At 38.5% G+C, this 25,016-nt stretch overlaps 1 pseudogene; it reads left to right on the top strand.

Annotated features, from left to right (window-relative positions):
* The window catches only part of LOC129036289 (ankyrin repeat domain-containing protein 18B-like), a 54,885-nt pseudogene that overhangs the window by 11,570 nt on the left and 18,299 nt on the right, over positions 1–25,016 (top strand).

Below are 25,016 nucleotides of genomic sequence, written 5' to 3'. Positions count from 1 at the left end.
AAAAATCACCAGGCATGGGGCAGGCACCTGTAATCCCAACTACTTGGGAGGCTAAGCCAAGAGAATTGCTCCCCTCTCCTCCCCTCCCAAGATTGTGCCACTGCACTCCAGCCTGGGTGACAGAGCAAGACTCAAGACTGCATCTCAAAAAAAAAAAAAAAAAAAAAATACACTGTTATCATTAGGCAAAAGATGATCAAAATAAATATTCCATTAGCCAAACTCTAGGATCAAAAAATTATAATAAAATTATAAAAATGGTTCACAATAACAAAAATATGACACCAAATGCATTGTACAATCTGAACTGTATAAAGACACCATTAATTTAGTACATATTTATCCAACCACTTCTATAAGTTAGGTTTGGCAAATTGCAGCAGACAAAGATGGAATTGAATAGTTTTTGTCTTTAAGGTACTCATAATACAGATAACTATTTAATTTTTGTGTATTTTTACTAGAATTTTTAAGAAAAAATATTTTAATTCATTCATACACTTTTCCACTTAAAAAATAATTATCATGTGTCTTTTGTGGACTAAGCCTTTTTCCAATGTTACAAAATACATTTTAAAAATACAGTTAGGAGATTGTGAATACCATTGTCATTTATTTTATTTACTACCTTATGTAGTGCTTACTCTGTGTCCAATGTAAGCACTACATAAGGTCATGTAGTGTCATCTGGGAGCTTATTGTTATAATTTATTATGTATGTATTATGTTCAGTATGTGCCAGGCACTTTTACATTTGTGATGATGAATGCAAGCTTCTAAAATCTGGGTTGGATTTAGGGTAAGCATGCAGACTGAGTGGAACTTTGCCAAGAAGGAGGAAGAGGGATGATGCTTGGCAGAAGGAATATCTAACAAGTTGCATGTTTGACAGAAGCAGCAGCCATGAAGAATGAAAATTTTAAAGGAGGAGGAGAAATTTCAAAACGTAGGACACCTGAAATTGGGGTTGGGTTCCAAGATGGCCAAATAGGAACAGCTCCAGTCTACAGCTCCCAGGGTGAGCAACACAGAAGATGGGTGATTTCTGCATTTCCAACGGAGGTACTGGGTTCTTCTCACTGGGACTTGTTGGACAGTGGGTGCAGGACAGTGGGTGCAGTGCACCAAGCATGAGCTGAAGCAGGGTGAGGCATCACCTCACCCAGGAAGTGCAAGGGGTCAGGGAATTCCCTTTCCTAGCCAAGCAAAGCTGTGACAGAGGGCACCTGGAAAATCAGGTCACTCCCACCCTAATACTGTGCTTTTCCAATGGTCTTAGCAAACAGCACACCAGGAGATTATATCCCGTGCCTGGCTCAGAGGGTCCCATGCCCACGGAGTCTTGCTCATTGCTAGCACGGCAGTCTGAGATCAAAATGCAAGGTGGCAGCAAGGCTGGGGGAGGGGAACCCACCATTGTTGAGGCTTGAGTAGGTAAACAAAGTGGCTGGGAAGCTCCAACTGGGTGGAGCCCGCTGCAGCTCAAGAAGGCCTGCCTGCCTCTGTAGACTCCATCTCTGGGGGCAGGGCACAGCCGAACAAAAGGCAGCAGAAACCTCTGCAGACTTAAATGTCCCTGTCTGACAGCTTTGAAGAGTAGTGGTTCTCCCAGCACAGAGTTTGAGATCTGAGAACAGACAAACTGCCTCCTCAAGTGGGTCCCTGACCCCTGAGTAGCCTAACTGGGAGGCACCCCCCAGTAGGGGCAGACTGACACCTCACAGGGCCAGGTACCCCTCTGAGACAAAACTTCCAGAGGAACGATCAGGCAGCAACATTTTCTGTTCAGCAATATTTGCTGTTCTGCAGCTTCCACTGCTGATACCCAGGCAAACAGAGCCTGGAGTGGACCTCCAGCAAACTCCAACAGACCTGCAGCTGAGGGTCCTGATTGTTAGAAGGAAAACTAACAAACAGAAAGGACATTCACACCAAAACCCCATCTGTACGTCACCATCATCAAAGACCAAAGGTAGATAACACCACAAAGATGGGGAAAAAACAGAGCAGAAAAACTGAAAATTCTAAAAAATCAGAGCACCTCTCCTCCTCCAAAGGAACGCAGCTCCTCACCAGCAATGGAAAAAAGCTGGACGGAGAATGACTTTGACGAGTTGAGAGAAGACTTCAGACGATCAATCTTCTCCGAGCTAAAGGAGGAAGTTCGAACCCATTGCAAATAAGTTAAAAATCTTGAAAAAAGATTAGACGAATGGCTAACTAGAATAACCAATGCAAAGAAGTCCTTAAAGGACCTGATGGAGCTGAAAACCATGGCATGAGAACTATGTGATGAATGCACAAGATTCAGTAGCTGATTTGATCAACTGGAAGAAAGGGGTATCAGTGATTGAAGATCAAAAGAATGACATGAAGTGAGAAGAAAAGTTTAGAGAAAAAAGAATAAAAAGAAATGAACAAAGCCTCCAAGAAATATGGGACTATGTGAAAAGACCAAATCTACATCTGATTGGTGTACCTGAAAGTGATGGGGAGAATGGAACCAACTTGGAAAACACTCTGCAGGATATTATCCAGGAGAACTTCCCCAACCTAGCAAGGCAGGCCAACATTCAAATTCAGGAAATACAGAGAATGCCACAAAGATACTCCTCGAGAAGAGCAACTCCAAGACACATAATTGTCAGATTCACCAAAGTTGAAATGAAGGAAAAAATATTAAGGGCAGCCAGAGAGAAAGGTTGGGTTATCCACAAAGGGAAGCCCATCAGACTAACAGCTGATCTCTTGGCAGAAACTCTACAAGCCAGAAGGGAGTGGGGGCCAATACTGAACATTCTTAAAGAAAAGAATTTTCAACCCAGAATTTCATATCCAGCCAAACTAAGCTTCATAAGTAAAGGAGAAATAAAATCCTTTACAGACAAGCAAATGCTGAGAGATTTTGTCACCACCAGGCCTGCCCTACAAGAGCCTCTGAGGGAAGCACTAAACATGGAAAGGAACAACCGGTACCAGCCACTGCAAAAACATGCCAAATTGTAAAGATCATCGATGCTAGGAAGAAACTGCATCAACTAATGAGCAAAATAACCAGCTGACATCATAATGACAGGATCAAATTCACACATAACAATATTAACCTTAAATGTAAATGGGCTAAATGCTCCAATTAAAGACACAGACTGGCAAATTGGATAAAGAGTCAAGACCCATCAGTGTGCTGTATTCAGGAAACCCATCTCACGTGCAGAGACACACAAAGGCTCAAAATAAAGGGATGGAGGAAGATCTACCAAGCAAATGGAAAACAAAAAAAGACAGGGGTTGCAATCCTAGTCTCTGATAAAACAGACTTTAAACCAGCAAAGATCAAAAGACACAAAGAAGGCCATTACATAATGGTAAAAGGATCAATTCAACAAGAAGAGCTAACTATCCTAAATATATATGCACCCAATACAGGAGCACCCACATTCCTAAAAGAAGTCCTTAGAGACCAGCAAAGAGACTTAGATTCCCACACAATAATAATGGGAGACTTTAACACCCCACTGTCAACATTAGACAGATCCACAAGACAGAAAGTTAACAAGGATATCCAGGAATTTAACTCAGCTCTGAACCAAGCAGACCTAATAGACAGCTACAGAACTCTCCACCCCAAATCAACAGAATATACATTCTTCTCAGCACCATACCGCACTTATTCCAAAATTGACCACATAGTTGGAAGTAAAGCACTCCTCAGCAAATGTAAAAGAACAGAAATTATAACAAACTATCTCTCAGACCACAGTGCAATCAAACTAGAACTCAGGATTAAGAAACTCACTCAAAACTGCTCAACTACATGGAAACTGAACAACCTGGTCCTGAATGACTACCGGGTAAATAAAGAAATGAAGGCAGAAATAAAGATGTTCTTGGAAACCAACGAGAACAAAGACACAACATACCAGAATCTCTGGGACACATTTAAAGCAGTGTGTAGAGGGAAATTTATAGCACTAAATGCCCACAAGAGAAAGCAGGAAAGATCTAAAATTGACACCCTAACATCACAAAAGAACTAGAGAAGCAAGAGCAAACACATTCAAAAGCTAGCAGAAGGCAAGAAATAATTAAGATCAGAGCAGAACTAAAGGAAATAGAGACACAAAAAAACCCTTCAAAAAAATCAATGAATCCAGGAGCTGGTTTTTTGAAGAGATCAACAAAATTGATAGACTGCTAGCAAGATTAATAAAGAAGAAAAGAGAGAAGAATCTAATAGACACAATAAAAAAAGGGGATATCACCATTGATCCCACAGAAATACAAACTACCATCAGAGAATACTATAAACACCTCTACACAAATAAACTAGAAAATCTAGAAGAAATGGATAAATTCCTCGACACATACACCCTCCCAAGACTAAACCAGGAAGAAGTTGAATATCTGAATAGACCAATAACAGACTCTGGAATTGAGGCAATAATTAATAGCTTACCAACCAACAAAAGTCCAGGACCAGACGGATTCACAGCTGAATTCTACCAGACGTACAAGGAGGAGCTGGTACCATTCCTTCTGAAACTATTCCAATCAATAGAAAAAGAGGGAATCCTCCCTAACTCATTTTATGAGGCCAGCATCATCCTGATACCAAAGCCTGGCAGAGACACACACAAAAAAGAGAATTTTAGACCAATATCCCTGATGAACATCGATGCAACAATCCTCAATAAAATACTGGCAAACGGAATCCAGCAGCACATCAAAAAGCTTATCCATGATCAAGTGGGCTTCATCCCTGAGATGCAAGCCTGGTTCAACATACACAAATCAATAAACGTAATCCAGCATATAAACAGAATCAAAGACAAAAACCACATGATTATCTCAATAGATGTAGAAAAGGCCTTTGACAAAATTCAACAGCCCTTCATGCTAAAAACTCTCAATAAATTAGGTATTGATGGTATGTATCTCAAAATAATAAGAGCCATTTTTGACAAACCCACAGCCAATACCATACTGAATGGGCAAAAACTGGAAGCATTCCCTTTGAAAACTGGCACAAGACAGGGATGCTCTCTCTCACCACTCCTATTCAACATAGTGTTGGAAGTTCTGGCCAGGGCAATCAGGAAGGAGAAAGAAATAAAGGGTATTCAATTAGGAAAAGAGGAAGTCAAATTATCCCTGTTTGCAGATGACATGATTGTATATCTAGAAAACCCCATCATCTCAGCCCAAAATCTCCTTAAGCTGATAAGCAACTTCAGCAAAGTCTCAGGATACAAAATCAATGTATAAAAATCACAAGCATTCTTATACACCAATAACAGACAAACAGAGAGCCAAATCATGAGTGAACTCCCATTCACAATTGCTTCAAATAGAATAAAATACCTAGGAATCCAACTTACAAGGGATGTGAAGGATCTCTTCAAGGAGAACTACAAACCACTGCTCAACGAAATAAAAGAGGATACAAACAAATGGAAGAACATTCCATGCTCATGGATAGGGAGAATCAATATCGTGAAAATGTCCATACTGCCCAAGGTAATTTATAGATTCAATGCCATCCCCATCAAGCTACCAATGACTTTCTTCACAGAATTGGAAAAAACTACTTTAAATTTCATATGGAACCAAAAAAGAGCCTGCATTGCCAAGTCATTCCTAAGCCAAAACAACAAAGCTGGAGACATCACGCTACCTGACTTCAAACTATATACTACAAGGCTACAGTAACCAAAACAGCATGGTACTGGTACCAAAACAGAGATATAGACCAACGGAACAGAACAGAGCCCTCAGAAATAATACCACACATCTACAACTATCTGATCTTTAACAAACCTGACAAAAACAAGAAATGGGGAAAGGATTCCCTATTTAACAAATGGTGCTGGGAAAACTGGCTAGCCATATGTAGAAAGCTGAAACTGGATCCCTTCCTTACACTTTATACAAAAATTAATTCAAGATGGATTAAAGACTTAAATGTTAGACCTAAAACCATAAAAACCCTAGAAGAAAACCTAGGCAATACCATTCAGGACATAGGCATGGGCAAGGACTTTATGACTAAAACACCAAAAGCAATGGCAACAAAAGCCAAAATTGACAAACGGGATCTAATTAAACTCAAGAGCTTCTGCACAGCAAAAGAAACTACCATCAGAGTGAACAGGCAACCTACAGAATGGCAGAAGATTTTTGCAATCTACTTATCTGACAAAGGGCTATTATCCAGAATCTACAAAGAACTCAAACAAATTTACAAGAAAAAAACAACCCCATCAACAGGTGGGCGAAGGATATGAACAGACACTTCTCAAAAGACGACATTTATGCAGCCAACAGACACAGGAAAAAATTGCTCATCATCACTGGCCATCAGAGAAATGCAAATCAAAACCACAATGAGATACCATCTCACACCAGTTAGAATCATTAAAAAGTCAGGAAAACAACAGGTGCAGGAGAATCATTAAAAAGTCAGGAAACAGGTGCAGGAAACAACAGGAAGTCAGGAAACAACAGGTGCAGGAGAGGATGTGGAGAAATAGGAACGCTTTTACACTGTTGGTGGGACTGTAAACTAGTTCAACCATTGTGGAAGACAGTGTGGTGATTCCTCAGGGATCTAGAACTAGAAATACCATTTGACCCAGACATCCCATTATTGGGTATATACCCAAAGGATTATAAATCATGCTGCTATATAGACACATGCACATGTATGTTTATTGTGGCACTATTCACAATAGCAGAGACTTGGAACCAACCCAAATGTCCAACAATGATAGACTGGATTAAGAAAATGTGGCACATATACACCATGGAATACTATGCAGTCACAAAAAATGATGAGTTCCTGTGCTTTGTAGGGACATGGATGAAGCTGGAAACCATCATTCTCAGCAAACTATTGCAAGGACAAAAGACCAAACACCACATGTTCTCACTCATAGGTGGGAAATGAACAATGAGAACACTTGGACACAGGAAGGGGAACATCACACACTGGGGCCTGTTGTGGGGTGGGGGGAGAGGGGAGGGATAGCATTAGGAGATAGACCTAATGTAAATGACAAGTTAATGGGTGCAGCACATAAACATGGCACATGTATACAAATGTAACAAATCTGCACGTTGTGCACTTGTACCCTAGAACTTAAGTCTAATAATAATAAAAAGGACACCTCAGTGAACTTTGTAGAGTTTATAAGCAGTTCAAATTTACTAGTACAAAAAAAGTATATAGGAGTGGTTGATAATGAGGTAAAAATAGCTTATAGTTATTATTTATTATGTTCAGTATGTGCCAGTGAAGGCAAGCTTAGCAAAGACTTTGTTGTTGTTGTTGCTGTTTTACCTATGTCTAGAAACGAGTTCAATTAAAAGACTTTTAATAGTATAGAAATGAGTAGATCTTACCCTGTAGGCCAGGGGAAACTTCTCAGGTAGAATACTTTTGGCTGCAAATACCAGAAGACCTAACTAACAGTGGCCAAAACCATAAGAACCAGACTTGTTTTGATTGTCCAGTGATATAATTGGGTCCCACTTGTTCCTCTTTCAGCTGTGATGTTGGCAGTATCTTGTCCATTTCTCCTTTCATGGGTGGCTACTTAGCAACAGCTCCAAACATCATGTTCTCACAAGGGCTGCTGCTCTTCACATGTGTCTATTAAATTGGGAGAAAACTCAGAAGTATGCAGGGGACTTTTTGAAATTTTTTTTTTTTTGAGATGGAGTCTCGTTCTGTCATCAGGCTGGAGGGCAATGGCATGATCTAGGCCCACTGCACCCTCCACCTCCCAGGTTCAAGCGAGTCTCCTGCCTCAACCTCCCAAGTAGCTAAGACTACAGGCACGTGCCACCACACCCAGCTAATTTTTGTATTTTTAGTAGAGACGGGGTTTCACCATGTTGGCCAGGATGATCTTGATCTCTTGAAGTCCTGATCTGCCCACCTCGGCCTCCCAAAGTGCTGGGATTACAGGCATAAGCCACCGTGCCCAGCCCTTTTTGTAATCTTTTATTGGCTGGGTCACACCACATGCTGATTCCTAAACCAGGCACTGGGAAAGCAAATGTGATTAGCTTAGAATAATCATCTCTCTTTTGAAGATGGGGAGGGGTATTGGAATAATAAATATCCAGATAGATTTGTGTTTCTCCAGCAAGAGACAATAAGGAACTGCTCTTAGATAGGAGCCAGCAGTGTTTGGTCTAGAAATTCATTGGAAAATCGTGAGCAGGGGAGGCATTAGATTTGAGAATTAGGGCATTCTGTTCAGGGATTGGCACGGTTTTTCTGTAAAAGGCCAAGTAGGAAATATTTTAGCCCATGTGGTCTCTCTCTCTCTCTTTTTTGTTTTCAAGAATGATTTAAGCAGCTGAAGGCCATGTGGTCTCTGTTGTAGCTACTCAACCCTGCCATTGTAGTGTGAAAGCAGTCATAGGTAGCATGTCAGTGAGTAGGCCCGACTGTACTCTCATAAAACTTTATTGAGAAAAAACATATGGTAGGCAGGATTTGGCCTGTGGTCTATAGTGTGCTGACCCCTTATGTAGAGGATCGATGGAGGATAGATGTCACCTGAGAGTATATAGTTATTATTTACTAGGTATTATGTTCATGAGATGCCATCCACCTTTAAATTTGTGGTGATGAGCACAAGCTTCTAAAAAATGGATAGGATTTAGGGTAAGCATGCAGAGTGAGTGAAACTTTGCCAGATAAGGAGGCAGAGGGATGAAATTTTGCGGAAGGAATATCTAACAAGCTAGCATGTTTTACAGAAACAACAGCTATGAAGCCTGCAAATTTGTAAAAAGGAGAAGAAGGTGCAAAAGGTAAGACACTTATGTGTCTCTACTCTTAACCATGTAAAGCGACTGGGAGACAAGGGAAGCTTCAGCCGTAATTAATGCTATAGTTTCCTTGTCATAATTCCATGGAGTACATAAGTCTTATTACAAGGTTTTCACCCATCCATGATAAAATAAAATGATGGAGCTCCAGTTTATTCATTTGAAAATATTGGTGTTGCCAGGGATGGTAGCTCCTGCCTGTAATCCCAGCAGTGTTGGAGGCTGAGACAGAAGGATCCCTTGAGGCCAGGAGGTCCAGCAGCCTGGGCAACATAGCGAGACCCCATGTCTATTTTTTTTTTAAATGTAGCTGGGAGTGGTGTTCTGCACTTGTAATCCCAGCTACTTGGGAGGCTGAAGCAGGAGAACTGCTTGAGCCTAGAAGTTTGAGGCTGCAGTTAGCTATGATAGCAACATTACACTGTAGCCTGGGTGGCAGAGTGAGACCCCACCTCTGATAAAAAATCAAGTCAAATAAGATAACATAAAATAAAATGTTGGTCTTTTTCTTGGAATTATGCTTTTTAAATTTGTTTTGCTTTTTAAACAATTTAAGAAATGACAATAGTAGTTGGTTTATATAAGGCTTTCAGAAACTGGCTTCTGCCCAAATCTCCATCTGCAGCCCCTTCTCTGTCTGCTCTTTTTTTCTGGCATGACTGAGCTGCTGGTAATGCCCCCATCACCATCCCTCTCATGTAGACAAATATACTCTGGGAGGCTTCTCTCCCTCTCTTGCCGCTGCCTGGCATGTGCTACCTTTCCTGCCCTCTGCCTCCTTTAATCTGGTGAACCTCACTGTCTAAGTCTCAGCTCAGGCACGGTCTCCAGACCATCTTGATGGCTTTTATTCCCATTCTTTAAACCCCAGTACCTACCACTTAGCAGGAACTCCATAAATATTTAGTAAAATAAAGACTGTTTATATGAAGATGATTGCTACAGTCTAGCAGCAAAGGGGATAGACATGCAAAGACATCATGTGCAGTTCAGATGGTGGAGTGACACTAGAAAACTTGAAAAAGTACTAAGGGATCCCCAAGGAAGGAGATGCCTGTGTATGTGGAGAAAGCGCCAGATTCAAGGAGGACTTCACATAGCATTCCGAGCCTTTTTTCTTTTTCTGTTTTTGGAAACAAGTTCTTACTCTGTCACCCAGGGTGGAGTGCAATGTCATGATTGAGACTCGCTGCAAACTCAAACTCCTGGGCTTAAGGGATCCTCTCGCCTCAACCTCTTGAGCGGCTGGGACTACGGGCACACACCACCATGCCTGGCAAATTTTCTGTAGAGTCAGTGTTTCACTATGGTCTCCAGGCTGCTCTTAAACTCTTGGCTTCAAGCAGTTCTCCCTCCTGGGCCTTCCAAAGTGCTGGGATTACAGGTGTGAGCCACTGTGCCCAGCCTACATTCAGAGTCTTAAAACATGAAAGTAAATTTGTCAGAATAGTAGAGGAAAACATTTCAGATGTAAAAATCAGGATATACACTAATAAACGTAAAATGGTAACAAAATTTTGCAAATTATTAGTAAATAACAACTCACTTAGCATGTTGTTGAAAAGATACTATTATGAAGTAGAGAATAAAGTATTACTTCATATGTTTTTACTATATTTTTAAATTTTGCTTTGTTTCCAGCTGTTTTATTTATGTTGGGTGGAATAATTTGTGGGTGACCCTGAGACCTTTGTATGGCTTGAACCTGCTGGTATCCAGTGTCTCCCCAAGTGGTCTGTTGAAGTTTTAGATAATTAGAAGTATTTCTTAAAAATGTAAATATTCCAATAAACATGAAGCTTCATTTAAACTCTCCATTTATAAAATAAAAGTATATGTTATTTTGTATCTATTTTTATAAAGACTGTAGTCTTTAACTGTTCTAAGTCCTTCATTTTAACTAAACATATGGATTTGTCTGCAGAACACGACTTAAAAGTGGCTTCAGAGGAAAAGCAAGAAACACTTGAAAGAAGTGAAAATAAACAGCCACAGGTATGTAACAATTTAAATTTCTGGTTTAATATTAGTTGATTGGTTTTTCTTTAATAACATAGCATAGTCCAAAAGAAGTGACCTTTTAGACTATCCTTTTAGAATCCAACAGATCATAATTTCATATTTAATTTTAAAACATTTTAGCTAGTTATAAAATTTAAAATATCCTTACAGTCTACAGTAACTCATAGCTATCTGTACCCTTGGAATTGAAGCCAGAAATTTCCAGAAATCTCTTTGCTCTTTTATTTTGATAACCTTCTTCATGATAAAGAAAGTAACATCAAAAATTGAGTTGTATTACTAAGCAAGAGAAATTATGAACAATTTAACAGTGATGGCCACTGAGTTCAACTCATGTTAAAGGAGTCATCATTGCTAGTGGTTCAAACTCTGCAGTTTTATGTTGCCAGTCACCAGTGCTGAGGTTAAAGACTTCTGTTTTTTGGTCTCTGGTTGCCTTCAGTGTCTATGTTTAGGGAGAGAATGGGGTCATAAAATCAACCCAACTGCCTATTAAGAGAATTATGACTTCTAGAATGGGACTTTGGTATCAGGGTACAAACAATAACTTTCTTATTTTAGCATAAATAGTAAATGTTATTAAAATCTTTTAATCCACCATCACTAGTAGGACTTAGAATATATTAGAACTGGATATAAGCAGATAATCTATCTAGATAACACTCATATTACCATATAGCATTTGAAGTAGAATCTAAAAATTTTCTTCTCTTTCTGATTGGTGTTCATTTTGGCTTCTAATAATTTAGCATTTGCCTACTCTCCAGTTAATCTTCAGAAATATGAATTTACTGTAGGGGTTCACTATTTATGGTATGCTGAGGTCAAAATCCTTTAAAGAGAGAAAGCCTTTAGAATACTACATGTCATCTGTGAGCCTATTTCTAGCAGATTTAATTCATAATGAATTAAGTTTAGTCCAAACTAACAGTGAGAGTTAAGCTTGCTGGTTCATGTTTTTCTCCTATGTTAAGCCGAGGCAAATTATTTTTTACTTCTTAATTATAATCCAGTAACTTAGGGGTAGCAAAACATAGATTAAGTTTTACAGTTAAATTTTAATTATTTTCTATTTTATGTTCATACCTAATTCAGAATAAAGTTAATAAAGCAAATTAATTTTCTACTTTTGCACCTGCAAAAAAAGTCTCAAGAACCACAACTGAGTAAGAATTGTGATAAAGAGGGTTTATCTGTATACTCAGGAGTTCCTTTAAAATTCATTACAAGAAAGTTCAACTGAAGATTGGTGAAGGTTTTGAAAAATCCAAAATTATTGTTTGTCCTGAGGAAGAGCTCTTACATAGTAACTCTAAAGATGGACAAAATTAAAGGGAGTGCATGAATCATATCCCTGATGGTGAGGAAGCAGATGCACCTGGAGTGTCTAACTCTGTAGTATTCCAGGCATTGCCTGAACAAGGAGGAGCACATCACAAACCTGTCTTTTCATTGCATGTATACTCTGGGTCCCTCAAACACACCTGCCAGTCATCTTCTAAGCTTTATACAAATGAAAATAAATCAGACTGTAAAAATTATAACTAACCAGACATGTAGCCTGTTTCTCAGAGATGAAGAGAATTGTTGTAATGATACAGAAACTGAAAAATTAAGGAACCCAGTAGTGATGGTTGAAATGAAAGAGGACAAAGAGTTTGATATGCAAATGACCAAAAAAACCCAAAATACCATTAATTGGAAATTAGGCATTAGATATTGGCCTCAGTCTAGAGATCCAAAAAGTCTTTTTGATTTGTGTTTTGCTTACTCCAAAGAAATGATGCATGTGATACAGATAGAAATCTACAGTATTTCTGCTGTTACAGACACTTACAAAAACAAAAATCCAATACAGTGCTTGTTCCACAAGCCATATGGAACTTAGAAGCTCTTCTAAAGCTTAGAAGATGACTGGTAAGTATGTTTCAGGGAGCCACATATGACAGTCCCACTGCTAATAGCTATAAAAGCATGAAACCTGCATGAGAAAATGTGAGTTATTCTCCAGCCCATAGTGACAGAACATCAAAAGCATATTTAGAAGAAGACTTACAGCAAGATATGCAAAGCCTTAGGAATAAGGTGGGCATGTTACAAGCACAGTGCCTGGCTTTCAAGAAAGGAAGTTCAACTATAAAAAGAAAGAGGTTCACTTGCTACTTCTCTTTTTTATAAATTATCTGGTTCATTCTGGTTTTCTACTCAAGAAAATCTCATGTGTGTAGTCACAGTGGGGTTAGCTAAATGTGTAATTATTGTCAAAGTAGATTAGTGCTGCTATCTAAATGACAGTTCTGGAAAACAATCTCATAATCTTTGTTCATTAGTCAACCTAAGTCTCACTATCAGTCTTCCAAACTGGGAAAATAATTTAGCCATATACCATGTGACCTTCTGAATCAACTAAACATAAAGAAAATTGCTAAAGAAATAAGCTCTAGATTCTTCTTACTGTATTCATTTAAAGATGAATTACATTTATTTAAATGATAAAATGGTAACACAATGGGAGGGAAACAATGACTGAGAAGAGACATGAAAATGTATCTAGCCTTGAGAGTTGCAACAGATATTATCAGCCAAAAACATCTGTTTAATGTGCTTTCATGCATGCAAGTTTATTTGTTTGACTCAAGCTGTTTAAACTTATAATTCCATCATGGCCTGTACAGACAAGCCCCACAGGGTCGGTGGGTTTTTCTCCCCGTGTGCGGAGACAAGAGATTGTAGAAATAAAGACACAAGACAAAGAGATAAAAGAAAAGACAGCTGGGCCCGGGGGACCACTACCACCAAGACATGGACACCAGTAGTGGCCCCGAATGTCTGGCTGCTCTGTTATTTATTGGATACAAAGCAAAAGGGGCAGGGTAAAGAGTGTGAGTCACCTCCAATGATAGGTAAGTTCACGTGGGTCATGTGTCCACTGGACAGGGGGCCCTTCCCTGCCTGGCAGCCAAGGCAGAGAGAGAGAGAGGGAGAGAGACAGCTTACACCATTATTTCTGCATATCAGAGACTTTTGGTATTTTCACTAATTTTGCTACTGTTATCTAAAAGGTAGAGCCAGGTGTACAGGATGGAACATGAAAGCAGCCTAGGAGCATGACCACTGAAGCACAGCATCACAGGAAGGTGGTTAGGCCTCCGGATAACTGCAGGCAGGCCTGACTGATGTCAGGCCCTCCACAAGAGGTGGAGGAGTAGAGTCTTCCCTAAACTCCCCCTGGGGAAAGGGAGACTCCCTTTCCCAGTCTGCTAAGTAGCGGGTGTTTTTCCTTGACACTGACGCTACTGCTAGACCATGGTCTGCTTGGCAACGGGCGTCTTCCCAGATGCTGGCGTTACCGCTAGACCAAGGAGCCCTCTGGTGGCCGTGTCCAGGCATAACAGAAGGCTCGCACTCTTGTCTTCTGGTCACTTCTCACCATGTGCCCTCAGCTCCTATCTCTGTATGGCCTGGTTTTTCCTAAGTTATGATTATAGAGCGAGGATTATTATAATATTGGAATAAAGAGTAATTGCTACAAACTAATGATTAATGATATTCATATATAATCATGTCTATGATCTAGATCTAGTATAACTCCTGTTGTTTTATATATTTGATTATACTGGAACAGCTCGTGCCCTCGGTCTCTTGCCTTGACACCTGGATGGCTTGCCGCCCACAATGGCCATTTTAAATATTTTTGGAAACAAATATGTATACTTTTGCATATTTTAAAAAAATCACCACTCTCCAATGTTTCTGTTGAATCACACTTTTACATTATGTTGTTTAATAAAATATGGTAAGTTTTGACATGTATGATTTTATCATAAGTAGCATAACTCCTCAGCCAAAAATTTATCATTTGACTCTATAGTAGAAAGCTGAGTTCTGTACATTGTGTTCTAAAGATAGACAAAAATCTAGAGATTTTCTTCTTTCAAAGTAAAAGCAGATGAGGCCTCCTGCCATTCTCTGAGGCATTAAATTGCTTTGCCAAAGTCACACTTTTAATTTATCTAATTTGATATATTTATCTGGTAATTCATGTAATTCAGCAATATGTATCTTCCCTTTTGGTGCCATGAAATGCTAGGTAGTGCCACCTTAGGAGCTTTTGGGTGAATTACTTAACATTTCTTGGTTTTACTTCCATTATCAAGTAGATAATGGGGCTAGAGTGGACAACTATACTGTATATCTTCCAGCTGTAAACTGTTATGGTAGTTGAATGTAAACTTGGGGAATATCTCATTTTCCAGCATTCTGTACTAGCAACTCAGCAGTTTCACTCCACTCCTTGTGTTGTGGTAAACTTTGGTTCTTCTATTTCAGTGAGCACCTTCACTTTTTTGATATCCCAGGATCCAAATGAAAATATAAGGATAAAAGGCAGTGGGGAAAGTAATAGCTTAGTGCAGAAAAGGGAAAGCTTCTTTTCTGTTTCTGAAGTTCCACAAGATCACATCCTCTCAATCTGGCTATTTCATGGAGAATCCAAGTGACAAAGACAAAAGACACATTTTATGTCTGTGTTTTTTTGTTTCTCTGTTTTTTGTATTGATATATTTACACTACAGAAGTAACTGTGATCTTGTAGAGAACTAGAAGTAGAGTCAGAAGCCCTGGGAAAATCCTTCAGCTCATTTATATTTTTAACTTCTCTTTTTAAGAATTGTGATAACTAAATAAATTCATCAATGTATGTATGTAGAAGTGCTTAGTACAATGTCTAGATTTATGATTTAGTAAAAGAAATTCTTATAACTGTCTAAAAAAATGTTGAGTCAAATCACAATAGAATATTATCAGGGAAACAGAACTTTTAAAACTTTGAGAAACTTTATCTGTCCAAATACACATGGAGGTAAAGCTCTTACTATATGGTGGTATCTGGGTTAGATATCAGAGTATAAATTCAATTTCCTTTTTCCAATATTTTAATTTAGTCAAATTTGTTAATATTTTACTTTATGCTTTGAGTTTGTTGTAATTCAGAGAAAGGCTTTTCCAATTCTGATAGTCTTAAAAATTCTCTAGTGTCTATGTGTGTGTGTTTAGTTTTATGGATTCATTGACTTCAAATAAATTTTTGAACTTTTTGAAATTTATGCTCTTTAAGGTTCAAGGTTTTGCTTCAACTTTTTCTCCGGTTGGAAATCCACTTACAGAAACTTTTAATTGCACGAATGTACAGGTTGTTCTTTCACTTCAGAGATAACCATGATATGTTATTTTATTGAGTGCTAGCTGAAAATTTCTTTTGTTTTATTTAGGATTTTTAAAGCTATGGAAAAAAGAAGGATGTGATATATACAAATTGCATGTTGAAGGGAGATATTGCCACATTCAGTTATATGCAATAAAAAATGACAATCTCAAAAAGGAAAAGGAATATATTCAGGAAATTAAAAGTATTAGAGAAATAAATGCTAACTTTGAAAAGAGTGCAAGACTCAATGAGGAAATGATGACAAAAACGATGCCCCAGTATTGTCAACAGCTTAATGACCTCAAAGCTGAGAATACAAGGCTGAATTCAAAATTGGAGAAGGAAAAACACCACACAGATGGACTGGAAGCTGAAGTTGAATTCCTCCATTCTAGACTGGCTGCTGATATAAATGAGCACAATGAAAGTGTAGAAACAAAAGACCTAGAACTTGTTTTACAGAGAGCACATAATTTTTCTGTACATAAAAAAAATAAGTTCTACTATTTCTCAACTAAAAGATAAAAATGAGTTGCTTACTTAACAATTTTCTAAAGCTCGGATGAAGTTCAGTACCTTAAAAGGTAAGCTCCATGAGATAGGAGATGCTCTCGGGGAAAAGCCATTGGCTTTAGAAAGTGTACACATGGACCAAAGGCAAGCACAGCATCGAATAAAGGAAATGGAGCAGATGCATCCAAATGAGGAAGCTAAAGGAGTCAATCCACCGGAAAGCACAACTGTGTAAAGGAGAGACTAAGTCAACTAGTGTGAAAGTCTCTTGCTTAAACGACAACTAGAGAGTGTTCATAAGGAAGGCAATGATAAATAGATAGTAATTAATATCCAAGGAGGCTGTCTTGAGAGTGGAAAGAAAGATCTTCTAGAAGAGAAAAATAAGAAATTAATGAATGAATATAATTCTATAGAAGAAAAACTGTTTCAGTATGTAAAAGAAGAAGCAAAAGGAGAAGTAAGTATGAAGAAAGATAAATATTTTTAACCTTCCAGAAAGAAAATTTAAACATTTCATTGTGGCTATATGTTGAATCTAGTTCAATATAAAAATAAATAGATGACAATGTATTTACCATACTGTATAATTCCATTTACACGAAACATCCAGAAAAGACATGTACAGGGACAGAAAGAAGATGAATGTTTATGTAGGGCTGGGGCTGGAAATGGGTCGTGACTGCTGATGGGCATGAGGGATTGTCCTGGAGTGATGAAAATGTTCTGAAGCTGGATTGTAAAGATGGCTGCAAGACTAGTAAATTTACTAAAAATCCTTGAACTGTATGTTAAAACAGATAAATTCTGTAGTATGTAAATCATATTTTAACAAAGCTGTTTTAATAAAAAACCAAAAAAAGATGTGTTTACTGTGTCAGCTTTGAAACATACCTTGTTTCCAGGAAATAAAAGGTAGAGCTGACAGATGCTTTCCTTTGAGTAAAGACATTATGTCACCTATGAAATTTTAGTAGCTACAGAGTAATGTTCATAAGGTATGTAGTCTTATGCTGCTGAAATAATAAATTTAATATCTCTATGTTGCCACATTTTAAGACCATAATGAAGCAGATAAATGGAGATGCTTGTACCTGAAATAAGTATTTTGAAATTAAGATTCAATTAAGTGAGCCACTTTGACACTTAATTCTAGATTTCGCAGATGAACTGAAGTGTGTTGCTGTGTCTTGTGGTGCTTTTCCTTCGGTGGCTGTTTCATGTATTTTAGTTGGTATAACTTTAGTCGGTATAACTTTGGTCGGTAAAACTTTGGTCGGTAAAACTTTGGTCGGTATAACTTTAGTCGGTATAAAACTTTAGTCGGTAAAACTTTAGTCGGTATAACTTTAGTCGGTAAAACTTTAGTCGGTATAACTTTAGTCGGTAAAACTTTAGTTGGTAAAACTTTAGTTGGTATAACTTTAGTTGGTATAACTTTAGTTGGTAAAACTTTAGTTGGTATAACTTTAGTTGGTGTAACTTTATTTTGATTCACATCAATGTGACTGAAGTCTGAAAATATGTCAGTCTCACATGTATTTTTCTGACCACTTAATATTTTAAAGACATCTACTTGTTATAAAATCACAATTTGGAATAAATGTGGTAAATTTTAGCAAAAAAATTTTGATTTAATGTTCCCACTGGTAGGTATTTATAATTTACTTTGAATATTTTTATTAATAATTAGCTCATAATTTATATTTTAAGTCTCAATGACTATCAGTTGGATATAACTTTGCCCAGTAGAAAGACACTTGTAGCTGTCTGTGCTTTGTGAGTTTGACGTTGACTCCCCTTTTTCAGACTGATGAGGGGCGGCAGAGTTCACGGAGAGTGGGAATGAAGTGAGTACGGGACAGAGTTGTAGGGGCTGAGGTCAGGGAAGGAGGTAGAGGCCATGTTACCTAGGGCCTTGAAGGCCGTTGAAATTTTACTTTTATTCTGAGATAGGAATCTGTCGGAAGGATTTGAACAGGCGACTGAATGTGTGAGGAAGTCAGGTTGAGTTGAGGGTCTGAGATGAACGAATAGTGCGCTGAATCCATCTGTCATGTAAAAGAATTCCAATTTGGCAGGAAGATAACACATCCTGTGTTCCTCACTGAATTCGGTAATAAAGGAGAATGTGTACATATGAGGAAAAGAAAGCCAGTCTATGTGTGTGGTAATAATTTTCAAAGTATGCATGTTAGAGTTAAATATTAACATAATTTAATAATAAGGCAATTTATAAAATTAGTAACAAAAATATTTTATCAGGTTACTGTAACGCAACTTCACGAACAACTGACCAGTCACCTTAAAAAATTTCCTTTGTCAGTCTCCACTGGAAGGTAGGTCACATTGTCATATTAATTTGGATGAGACATGGGCTTCAAAGAAGAAATTACTTCAAGTAGGAAGTCCACTTCCATTGGAATGCCACCTGCCTAACACATACAATTGTCAAGATATAAAAACAGTAAACATTATTATGCTAATAGCAAATATTATCTGTAGCTCACTATGTACCATGTACTTTTCTAAGTGCCTCTAAGCAAATCTTATCTGTAGCTCTCTATGTACCATGTACTTTTCTAAGTGCTTCTTGTCAGTCCCTGGTTTAATCTTCCCAACATCCCAGTGAAGTAGATGGTATTATTCTATTTCATAGATAAAGAACCAGAGACACAGAGTTAATTTGCTCAAGGTCACACAGCTAGTATCTGGTAGAGCTGGGATTCAGACACAAACCTTCTGGCTTCTGTGTAGATACTGCCTCTCAAATCATTCCATGAAACACCTGGTTAGGTGAGGTGGCTCATGCCAGTAATTCTAGCACTCTGGGAGGCTGAGGGAGGAACAGTGCTGAGCCCAGGAATTTGAGACCAGCCAGCACAATATAAGTAAGACCCTGCCTCTACCAAAAAAAAAAAAAAATTTAACAGTTATCTGAGGCATAGGGGTGCATGCCTATAGTCCTAGCTACCTTGGGAAGCTGTGTTAGGAGGGTCGCTTGAGCTCAGGATATCGAAGCTGCAGTGAGCGATGGTCAAGCCACTGCACTCCAGCCTGGGTAACGGAGCAAGACTCTGTCTCATAAATAAAACGTTTTGTATAGATTCCCATAGAATTGAGTTAGACATCAGGCATAGAATTATTAGCCACTTTGATCTCTGCCTTGGGAGTAAAACATTTAATAAGGGACAGCTTTAAACCAGCTCAATCAATAGCCTCTAACTTCTCCAGAAGGTTCTTATTTCATTAATTTCTAAGCAAAAGACTATCTGGATTAAGACATTTGGTGGGCACCAATTTGAGATGAAGAATCTGGATTGGGAAGAAGGGAGACCTCTACTTGACTGGAGCTTCCCAATGATATCGTTGAGTGTCCCCCAAAAGAAACTTTAGAACAAGACTTTCATCATGCCATATCTTTATGGAAAGGAAATTCTTCACAAGAAAACAAAGGCAAACAATTGATCATCTGATTCTCATGTGAAAGTTTTCATTACAAAAGAAAAAAGGGGCAGGTGCGGTAGCTCACGCCTGTAATCCCAGCACTTTGGGAGGGCGAGGTAGGTGGATTACCTGAGGTCAGGAGTTCAAGAACATCCTGGCCAATATGGTGAACCTGTCTCTACTAAAAATATAAAAATTAGCCAGGAATGGTGGTATGCACCTGTAGTCCCAGCTACTTGGGAGGCTGAGGCAGGAGAATTACTTGAACCCATGAGGTGGAAGTTGCAGTGAGCCAAGATGGTGCCACTGCACTCCAGCCTGCATGACAGAGTGTGACTCCATCTCAAAAAAAGAAAAGGAAAAAAAAAGGACAAAGTATACTGGTCAATATCCTAAAGGTGAGAATCCCCCTTCGAGATTAGAAAATAACACTATATGCAAAGTAACATCAATAAGAATCAACATAAAATAGACATGATTCACTATCTACAAAAGTAATCTGCACCAAGTAGCAATGTATGAGCATGTGGTTCAGAATATTGTCTATAATATGTGTACTAGAAAGAATAGGCCTCAAGAAAAAGGTCAGAGCTGGAAATGTAGATTAGGGAATCTGGGTCAAAATTTTGAGATTTTAGAAGTCCTGAGAGAATTTAAAAGAGGAATAGCGGCCGGGCACGGTGGCTCATGCCTGTAATCCCAGCACTGGCAGGCCGAGGTTGGCAGATCATGAGGTCAGGAGTTCAAGACCAGCCTGGCCAACATAGTGAAACCCTGTCTCTACTAAAAATACAAATTAGCCGGGCATGGTGGTGGGTGCCTGTAATCCCAGCTACTTAGGAGGCTGAGACAGGAGAATCGCTTGAACCCTGGAGGCAGAGGTTGCAGTGAGTGGACATCATGCCACCGCACTCTAGCCTGGATGATAGGGTGAAACTCTGTCTCAAAAATAAAAAATAAAAGTTTCTTTGCATCATCTCAACTCTTCCCACCCATAATCACAAGTGAATGACTGGCATCCAAACACTTAACCACATATGGATGTTTATTATTTAATAGAATCCAAAATAAGTGCATTTTATGAATTAAACAAAACACTAAAATATTCATTTCCATTTATATGTTAAAAGCTTTGTACTTGGCCAGGCGTGGTGGCTCATGCCTATAATCCCAACATTTTGGGAGGCTGAGGTGGGCAGATCACTTGAGGTCAGGAGTTTGAGACCAGCCTGGCCAACATGATGAAAACCTGTCTCTATTAAAAATACAAAAATTAGCAAGGCTTTGTGGTAGGCATGTGTAATTCCAGCTACTTAGGAGGCTGAGGCAGGAGAATCACTAGAACCCAGGAGGCAGAGGTTGCAGTGAGCCAAGATCATACCACTGCACTATAGCCTGGGTGACAGAGGGAGACTCCATCTCAAAAAAAGAAAAAAGCATTGTGCTTTTCTTACATAAGAGTACATCCTCTGACTATAAAAATCCTGAAAGAAAACCTAGGAAATACTCTTCTGGACATCACACTTGTCAATTAATTTATGGCTAAGTCCTCAAAAGCAATTGCAAGAATAACAAAAATTGACTAGTGTGATCTAAATAAGCTAAAGAGCTTCTGTGGAGCATGAGAAACTATGAAGGGATTAAACAGACAGCCTAAAGAAAGGAAGAAAATATTCACAAACTATGCATACAGCAAAGGCCTATTATCCAGAATCCATAAGGGAACTAAACAAATCAATAAGCAAAAAATAAATAACACCATTAAAAATGGGCAAAGGACATGAACAGACACTTCTCAAAAGAACACATATAAGTGGCCAACAAACATATTAACAAATGCTTACCATTGCTAATCATCAGAGAAATGCCAAACATCAATGAGATACTATCTCACACCAGTCAGAATGACTTTTGTTAAAAAGTCAAAAAAAAAAAAAAATGTTGGGGAGGCTGTGGAGAAAAGGAAACACATACCATTGGTGGCAATGTAAATTAGTTCAGCTACCATGGACAGCAGTTTGGAAATTAAGAACTAAGAATTGGATGCAGCAACCCCATTACTATACTAGGGTTATACCTAAAGGAAAATAAATCATTGTAACAAAAAGATGCATGCACGTGTATGTTCATTGCAGCACTATTCAAAATAGCAAAGACATGGAGTCAATCTAGGTGCATCCAAGGTAGATTGAAAATCCAAGGTAGATTGGAAAATTTTATATATACCATGGAATACTATGCAGCCATAAAAAGAACAAAATCATGTCCTTTACAGCAACATGGATACAGCTGGAATCCACTATCATAAGCAAACTAATGCAGAAACAGAAACCAAATATCTCATGTTTTCACTCATATGTGGGAGCTACACATTGGGTGTACACTGTCATAAACATGGGAACAATAGACACTGGAAAATAAGAATGGGGAGGGACAGAGTGGGCCAGAGTTCAAAAACTACTTATTGCGTCTTGTGCTCACTACCTGTGTGATGGGTTCAATTGGACTCCAAACCTCAGCATCCCTCAATATACCTTTGGAAGAAACCTGCACAGCTACCACCTTAATTTAGAATACAAACTAGAAAAAAAAAGAGAACAATTTACTATAAAAAAAGTTTACTATAAGTAGACAATAGAAATTTCTTTTTAAGAAAACATTTATTGAAGTAAAAAATGGATTAAACTTTTATAAAGAGCAGAGTTTTGCTAAGAATTTCAAAGCAATGCATTCATTGCAAAATTGCAAAATATGACTTTAATTGCTTAACATTTTTTTTTTTTTTTGAGACGGAGTTTCACTCTGTCATCAGGCTGGAGTGCAGTGGTGTGATCTTGGCTCATTGCAACCTCCACCTCCCAGGTTCAAGTGATTGTCCTGCCTCAGCCTCCCAAGTAGCTGGGACTACAGGCGTGCACCACCACACCAGTTAATTTTGGTATTTTTAGTAGAGCTGCAGTTTCACCATGTTGGCCAGGATGGTCTCCATCTCTTGACCTTGCGATCTGCCCACATTGGCCTCCCAAAGTGCTGGGATTACAGGCATGAGTCACTGCACTCAGCCATTGTTTAACCTTAGTACTAATAAAACACCACCTTTCTAAAATTATGTATATGCAATAGATCAATATTAACTATTTTTGTCAGATTAAACAGCATTACACAGGAATATCCTCTATTATCTAAACTTAAAATAAGTAGAAATTTTACTTTGTGTAATTATTTTTCTATTTAAGCAAACTTCAAATTATGTCTAGTCACTAAAAATACTAAAGGCCATATTTTGTAAGTGATATATTATTCTCATGATAATGTCTCTCATTTAACTTAAACATTATTATTATTTTTACTTATTTTAGATGGAGCCAGACTGTGTAGAATAAACAATCAGAGAAACAAAGAAAAGTATGTTGCCAAAATTTATTAATTAAATTTAGGTTTATTTTAGAAATAAAGTGTAAATAGCAAATGTCATTCCTTTTCATTGTTGGGTTAGTAGAAGCTATGTTAAGTGTTTTTTTTCTTACACACATCTAACGAAAGATGTGAAAACAAAAACTTTCACAGTGAAGAGTATCCTTATGCACCATTAATTCATCATGTTCCATAGCTTAAAAAATTTCCAAGAAGCCTATGCCTCTCTTTTTTACTGGCTCTATACTTTCTTCACTTTTGCCATCCTCATGGAACTGTCAGCCATGACACTGTGCAATTCTCAGTTTCTGAAAATTCTCAGAAAACAAAGGCATCATCAATTTCTCAGGGTTTTGGTAGAGACTGAAGGCCAACAGACTTCAGGCTCATTTAGAAATACTTAGCTAAGTAATAACCGTTTATAAGCAGTCACTTGACAGGTGACATTTTAAATCATCTGTCATTTACTGTGTCATTGGCTTACATTTGATCTCAGGAAAAGTTCCAAATTTTTCACCATGGAAAAAAACACCCATGTCAATGTGATTCTCGTCAAGTTACTCAGCCTTGTCTCTCACCACTTACCCCACTCTGCCCTTTGCTTTAGCCCCAAACTGAATGGAGTGGAACTCTGCAGGCTCTTCCTCACCTCAGGCTCTTTGCCTTCTGTTGTAGGAAGTCAGGGACCCCGAAAGGAGGGACCTGCTGAAGCCATGGCAGAAGAACATAAATTGTGAAGATTTCATGGACATTTATTAGTTCTCCAAATTAATACTTTTATAATTTCTTACGCCTGTCTTTACTGCAGTCTCTGAACGTAAATTGCAAAGATTTCATGGACATTTATCACTTCCCCAGTCAATACTCTTGTGATTTACTATGCCTGTCTTTAATCTCTTAATCCCATCATCTTCATAAGCTGAGGATGTATGTCGCCTCAGGACCCTGTGATGATTGTGTTAACTGCACAAATTGTTTGTAAGGCATGTGTGTTTAAACAATGTGAAATCTGGGCACCTTGAAAAAAGAACAGGATAACAGCGATGTTCAGAGAACAAGGGAGATAACCATTAGGTCTGACTGCCTGAGAGTGGAGTGGAACAGAGCCATATTTCTCTTCTTACAAAAGTGAATAGGAGAAATATCACTGAATTCTTTTTCTCAGCAAGGAACAGCCCTGAGAAAGAGAATGCATTCCCAAGGGTAGGTCTATAAAATGGCCGCTCTGGGAGTGTCCGTCTTATATGGTTGTAGATAAGGGATGAAATAAGCCCTGGTCTCCCGTAGTGCCCCCAGACCTATTAGGATGAGGAAATTCCTGCCTAGTAAATTTTAGTCAGACTGGTTGTCTGCTCTCAAACCCTGTCTCCTGATAAGATGTTATCAATGGTAATGCATGCCCAATGGGACATGAAACTTCATTAGCAATTTTAATTTTGCCCCGGTCCTATGATCTCGCTGTGCCCCCATTTGCCTTGTGATATTTTATTGCCTTCTGAAACGTGATCCCTGTGACCCACACCCTATTCCTACACTCCCTCCCCTTTGAAAATCGCTAATAAAAATTTGC

The sequence above is a fragment of the Pongo pygmaeus genome, chromosome 4, assembly GCF_028885625.2.
Source record: "Pongo pygmaeus isolate AG05252 chromosome 4, NHGRI_mPonPyg2-v2.0_pri, whole genome shotgun sequence".
NCBI classification, from domain to species: Eukaryota; Metazoa; Chordata; class Mammalia; order Primates; family Hominidae; genus Pongo; species Pongo pygmaeus.
This window is presented reverse-complemented; position numbering and strand designations above follow the sequence as displayed.